A 7,478-nucleotide genomic window follows, 5' to 3' on the forward strand; every position below is an offset into this window, starting at 1 on the left:
ATCACATACCAAAAGTGGTGGAACATTGTCAAAATTGGAATTATTTGTGCACTCCCAGGGGTGGGCAGTATTTATTATGCATAAAGTACATATTTCAAATACAAAATAGTATTTTGTAATTTGTATTTGATTGGGTAGAAGAAAATGGCTTTGTATTTTGTATCAAACATACCTAGGTGTGTATTTTTGTAGATTAAGAATATTGCCAAATATTTTACAAATCACAATACTTTTGGTGATGTGATAACCATCTGTTTCTTGAGAACTTTAACCAGATTCTTGAATCAACCGAATACATGCTCCATATCTATGCCCATTGGCGTCAATATAACCCCAATTTTAAAAACAATCAATACAGATACTTCATTCTCTGTATTATACTAATAATACTATATACTATATATATACTATAATTCTCTCCAGATTTATTGGCACCTCTGCTAAAGTTGACTGAAAACCGGTATAACAAATTATTTGTTAGTGATTTATTGTAATCTCACAAAAAAGTAGGAAAAATGAAGGGAAGCAAATTTATTTTGAGAAAAAGGAAAATCTCATAAAGAAATAAATATTTTTAACTAAAACACGTTGCTTACAATTATTGTTATATGACTGCCGCTCAGTCCTGTACATCCGCGAAAATAAATCACACTAATCAATTTCTCTCCATCTTCTACTCCATCTCCCACTCTTGAAACTTTTGTGTGCTTGTTTGGCATGCCTGTGTGTGTGTGTGTGTGCGGGCCGCACAGAAAGTAGCCTACTGGCGCTGCAAAGGTGAATAGATTTGTAGCACTAGCCAAAAAATGTGTAGCATTGTTATAAAACCTTTAAAATCTCTAAACAATCACAAGGCAGTTCATCACAGTTCATCCATTGCAAATTTCTTTTTTACTTTCCACCCTGAACATGGGCAGAATGTGCAGGAATGAGTGGCGGTCATATTTTGTACTGCTTTGTGGTACATCTACAGCTATACATCCATAGCTGTATATATCACCACTATAAAATCTCCTGCAACACACAAGTGGGTCGCGAGCAACCCAGTCTTTGGGAACCAATGTTCTTTACTTACAACTTAGTTGGGTGAAGACTTTGAATGCTACTAAGATGCTCTTGCTCTTGCTCCCCAGTACCTCTCCGATCTCATCCAGCATCACTCCCAGCCAAGGTCCCTGAGGTCCTCTGGCAAGGACCAGCTTGTCATCCCCCGTTCCAGGCTACGGACTTTTGGTGACAGAGCCTTCTGTGTTGCTGCCCCCACCCTTTGGAATAGTCTACCTCTCCATATCCGCCAAGCCCCCACACTGGCTACGTTCAAAAAGCACCTAAAATCACATTTATTCACTGAGGCCTATGGTCCTTAACCACCCTGCCCCCCAACCCCACTTCTACCCCCTCCTCTCTTCTCCCCTCTATTCCCCTGCCCTATCTCCTTTTGTAAAGTAAACCTTGGGTTACTTGAAAGGCGCTATATAAAACCAAGCTATTATATTATTAGTATTTTTATTTTTTATGGCAAAAAATCAGAATATTACATACATTTGTGAAATTCTAAGGAACCTTAGAAATCAATGCACAATCTGATAATTTCAATTCATAATTTGCAAATCATTCAGGTCTGTCACTCCAGGACCAAACACAGGAACCAGAGGGAGAGTTGGTCCCACATCACAGATAGTGCAGAGCCATGAATCACCATCATAAAAGGTCAAAGAATGCCTGCAACAGTCTAAAAACACTCCTAGCCTCTTTGGCAGTAATGTACTTTTCTCCTGGACTGAAGTTATTTCCGGATGAGTGTTAACAAAAAGACCCTGGGGTTTGTCATAACAGATAAGCCAGCAGCCATTCTGAGGAGTTAAAGACACTCCATGCTGTCCTCTCAGAGTGTCACTGCAAACCCCTACAAACCAAGCTTGTTTAAATTCTACATTCACTTCCCAGAAGTGTTGTCCTGAACTGAAAGTCTGTTTACATAGAACGTATGCAGACATATTTAGTGTTTCATCTAGTTTAGTGTATTTCCTCCTCACTCTTTTCCCCCCATTACGTACTTCCAGGTCGCCCTTTACACTGGTTTCATCCATGGTGAGGTCTTCTGTATAGAGAGAGCGAGAGAAAGATTTGTATTTCACACAACACTCAAACATGTCATCTGTTTAAACTTGGAGTACTATTTGATATCATGCACATGTCAATGTTTGTAGATTCTCCATCTTTACCTTTACAACGTTTCACTGTCTTCCACTGTATTACTAGTACGTGATTCTGAAGAAAAGCACCTGGAAAGAGATTCAGATAGATTCCAGAGTTCAGATAGATTAATATGAAGAGTCTACTGAACGTTGTGGTAATCTGAAAAGCTTTCTGACATTAAGATATTAGAAATAAGTGAAGGGTGTCATGAGACATGTTTTCCAGAGCTTTCAGATCAATGTGTCACCTTCACTTTGCTGCTTCAGTTCCTGATTCTCTTTCTTGATGTCATTCACTTTTCCCTCCAGTTTTTTTCTTTCATCTTCATCAGTTGCTATTTTACATTTTACAAATCACATCACACATTACATTTTTATAATTAACTCAGTAGTGGACATATAGTCTTGAGGCACATTATAATAGTTCAGTCAAGACCACTTAAGTTAAGGAGAGTATTTATTTAAATTTGCAATAAAAATGCATTTATTTTGCATTGAATGGCTTTCATGGGACCTCCTTTCCATGTGCATACAATGCAATACAGGTCCTCTTTGTTGGAATAAGCAGCTACTGGAATAGAAACATGATGAAAAAAAATATATACATGCATTACCTTTAATTAGATTTAGCCTCTCCACTTCTCTGTTACTGCTATCCAGTTGACTCAGCAGCCCTGACATACAGATATGAGTTGATGTGAGAAAGACATACACCAGGAGTCAATTTATAGTGTTACAAGGTTTGATAAATAAACCAGTGCTGTTTACACTGAGTATGAGCAATACCTGCAATCCTCTCTTTCAGAGTCTCCACCTCCTTTTTCAGAGTCTTCTCCTCCTCACCCTGTTTCTTCAGTAGGTCTGGCAAATGACACAGAAGGTAATTTTGTATGTATTGTATATTGTCCATGGCTAAAGGACAGAATGCATCTGTTTCACTCATTTCACCACTCTAATGTATATCACTGACAGGCTTTCAACACAAACACAAATGCCTGAATGCCAAAAATGCAATGATACAGGAAACTGCCATTTCTGATATAATGTTTATGAGAAAGAAATTGTTGTGAGGAAAACATTTACACCAGGAGTTGTTTATACAATTTATAGTGTCACAATGTTTGATAAAAAAGTTAGTGCTGTTTAGTGAGTGAGTAGTGAGTATGAGCTACCTGTAATCCTCTTTTTCAGAGTCTCCACCTCCTCCTCCTTCTTCAGTAGGTCTGGAAATGACACAGAAGGTAATTTTGTAATGTCCATGTGAATAGTCAAAATTAACCAGTAAGGCCCAAGGAGGCTTCAGTATGTCTCAGTCCATGACTAAAGGCCACCACATACAGTATCCTGATGTCTTCATTCTGCTGTTCCACTCATTTTGCCTCTCTGTCACTAGTAGGCTCCAGTGTGGTACAGTAAGGAAAGGTGCTGAAAGAGCAGGGATCTTTCAGCAGTTAATACTCACTCTCTGTCTCCCCCCCACTGGCACGCAATTCTTCCTGTTGAGACTCTGGAATATGCCAGAAATTAATGTTGACACATGATGTTGACATGTGTGACAAAAAACATTAATGACCATTTTGATTATTCTTTACAAATGATCATAATGGGATTACATTATGAGATTAAGTTGAGCACATATTTGTTTTGTCAGATAGTTCAACACCCTAAAATAGTATCATAAAACATCTCAATATGCATAACTCTGTCTTTTAAAATGTAAAAGTATTTAAAGCATTTAAAATCAGTTCTGTTTAGGGCTCAGATTACACAAGATGATACATGACACTTGATAACATTAAATTACACATTGTGAATTACCTGCTGCTTCTTCCTTTGAGTCTTTCCATTTTAGAAAACAGAAGTGTGGTCAGATGAAATGAAAAATGCGCTATTTGGCCAGAAACACCTTAGGTGTGTTTGGCATACATAGAAGAATGGCTATACTGAAAAGAACCCCATGCCTAATGAGAATTATGGTGGAGGGGCTGTGCTATTGTGGGGCTGTTTTTATTCCCAAAGGCCTTGGGAACCTCATTAAGGTGCATGGTTTCATGAACACCAAGAAAAACCTGAACATTTTCAAAGGAAATCTGTCAATCTCTGCCAAGACGCTAAAAGTTGGTCATGATTAGATCATTCATCAGGTCAATGAACCAAAACAAATGTCCAAATCAAAACAAATACGGTTTGCTGAACACAAAATCAAGCTTCGGACATTGCCATCTCAGTCCCCTGATCTAAACTCCATAGAACAACAGTGGGGTGAGTCAAAGAGGAGAATGTACAAGTGTAGACCTAGGAATCTGGACGATCTGGGGAGATTTTGTAAAGACGAACAGTCTTAAATCCATTGCTTTGTATTCTCCAACTTTATGGGGTGTCATAGGAGAATATTACAAGCTGTTTTATTGGCAAAGGGAGGCTTAAGAAGGTATTACATGCAGGGGTGCCAATAATTGTGAGCGAAGTGATTTGTTAAAAATATTTATTTATTTACGAGATTTTCCTTTTTCTCAAAATAAATTTGCTTCCCTTCAAGGTTGTATTTTTCCTATTTTTTCATTGTGAGATTACAATAAATCACCAACAGATTATGTTTTACACTGTTTTTTAGTCAACTTTAGCAGAGGTGCTAATAATTCTGGAGGGTACTGTATATCACTGACAGGCTTTCAACACAAACACAAATGCCTGAATGCCAAAAATGCAATGATACAGGAAACTGCTATTGAGCTAATGTTTAAAAGAAAGAAATTATAAATAAATGAACTATATCATAAGACTATGTTCCAGAGCTTTCAGATGAATGTGTTACCTTCATTTTGCTGTTTCAGTTTCTGATTCTCTTTCTCAATGTCATTGACTTTTCCCTCCAGTAGATTTTACAAATCACATCACACATTACATTTTTATACATAACTCAGTGGATATATCAGTTTGAGACACATTATAATACTTCAGTCAGTTCCACTTAAGTTAAGGAGAGTATTTATTTCAATTTGTGCATTTATTTTGGGTTGAATGACGGGACCTCCCTGCCTTTCCATGTGCATATACAATGCAATACAGGTCCTCTTTGTTGGTATAAGCAGCTACTGGTAATAGAAACATGATACAAATATACACACATTACCTTTAATCTGGTGGTTGAGTCTCTCCACTTGTCTCTTACTCTCTTCCAGTTGACTCAGCAGCCCTGACATACAGATATGAGTTGATGTAAGAAAGACATTTACACCAGGAGTCAATTCATAGTATTACAAGGTTTGATAAATAAGCTAGTGCTGTTTACACTGAGTATGAGCAATACCTGTAATCTTCTGATTCTCCACCTCCTTTTTCAGAGTCTTCTCCTCCTCACTCTGTTTCTTCAGTAGGTCTGGCAAATGACACAGAAGGTAATTTTGTAATGTCCATGTCAATAGTCAAAATTAACCAGTAAGGCCCAGGAGGCTTCAGTATGTCTGAGTCCATGACTACAAAGGCCACCACATACAGTATCCTGATGTCTTCATTCTGCTGTGCCTCTCTGTCACTAGTAGGCTCCAGTGTGCTACAGTAAGGAAAGGTGCTGAAAGAGCAGTGATCTTTCAGCAGTTAATACTCACTCTCTGTCTCCCCCCCACTGGCACGCAATTCTTCCTGTTGAGACTCTGGAATATGGCAGAAATTAATGTTGACACATGATGTTGACATGATGTGTGATGACAAAAGAAACATTAATGACCATTTTGATTATTCTTTACAAACGATCATAATGGGATTACATTATAAGACTAGAATTGCGGTTCCGAGGAACTGCAAGAGTGGGTTTGATCAGGGGCATGGAACTCGGCCTCATCCAAGGATTCCGACGGTACCTCATTTATGAAAATCGGGCACACGGATCAAATGTTATCTGCATTAACGCAACATCCAATAAGCTAAAACGCATAAATAACGTGGTTGCAATGCTGGTTGCTATGGTGGTCACTAGGTTGACATTACAGGGGTGGTTTCTAGGTTGTTGCTAGGGTAATTAGTTAGTTGCTAGTAGAGCTTATATCGGGCCCAAAAAATCAAGCCCGACCCTAACCGAGCCCGTGCACATTGTGCCCGAGCCCGACCCGGCCCGACACGTTAACTGTAATTATGAGCCCGAGCCCGATTTAAACCCGACATTTTTTAAATACGTGGGCCATTATAACTGACGTTCTCAACTACAATTCTGAGCTGTTTGAGCTACAGAAATCCGTTTAGAGGACATTGAAGGCTGGCTATCATTATTTCTGCCATGGCAAGCCTGCTTCATGTTCATCTTAAAGTATTTTTGCTGTCATAGGTGAACATCGTGCGCACTTAATGCACGCAACAAAGCATACCTGACAAATGCATACCTCCGACTTTTCTCCAAACTTCCTCGAAGTTATTTCTCCTGTTTTCATTTTTTTTCTTTACATCTTCAAGCTTCACGTTGCACTTAAGCTACACAATACAGCACAGCAGGCCCGGTGTGATGTGTGCGAGGCTGCGCATGACACGTGTTGCGCAGATGACATTACAATTGACATTTTGTAACTCTGAGCCTAACTTGTATATCTTTGTATACACTTGTTACTTAGGCCTACTTTGATAAATATAAAATATTTCTGAGTCTGACTATGGCATAGCTTTAGCTCCCCACCCAAGTAGGCTAATGATTACAGTGTTTCCTCTAGGATTTTTTTAAGCAGTGGGGGCAGGCCCCACAACAACCCCCCCCCCCCCCCCCCCCCCCCGCCACATACATAAAAAAATATTTTTTTTTATAGCCTATAATTTAGTATGAAAAGTATTTCTTTTAAAATATGAATTGCTTAAAAATACTGCTAATTTTATGCAGTTTAACAAATGTATAAATTGTGCACTGTCGCTTTAATTCACGTTTATTTCTCAATGATCTTCTGCAAGGCCGTAGTCATGATGTCAACATTGGGGGGGACCAAATCTGTGGTGGGACCCCCAAACAGAATTTTAATACATTTCCTACCATGCAAAAATATTATTAAAAATCACAAACAAGTCGTTAGTTAGGTCAGTCAATTAGGTTATTCCAAACTTTTGACGGACATAGGCATGGCATGGATGGATTATGAACCCCTGGACACAGATGCCCCCCCCCTGGTGAGTTTTGTGAAAAGAGAAGGGTGGAGAAGAAGCAACTTCACACAGAGGCTTGGGCTTCAGGGCCACCTGAGCTCTTGGGCCCAGTAAGCCCATTCAGTAATCCATCCCTGGACCCGTGACTCCATTTGTGTTCAA

Source organism: Alosa pseudoharengus, unplaced genomic scaffold (assembly GCF_046254945.1).
Source record: "Alosa pseudoharengus isolate Yale_2024_CS ecotype anadromous, Long Island Sound unplaced genomic scaffold, YU_APseudo_1.1 YU_APseudo_1.1_scf_1, whole genome shotgun sequence".
NCBI lineage: Eukaryota > Metazoa > Chordata > Actinopteri > Clupeiformes > Clupeidae > Alosa > Alosa pseudoharengus.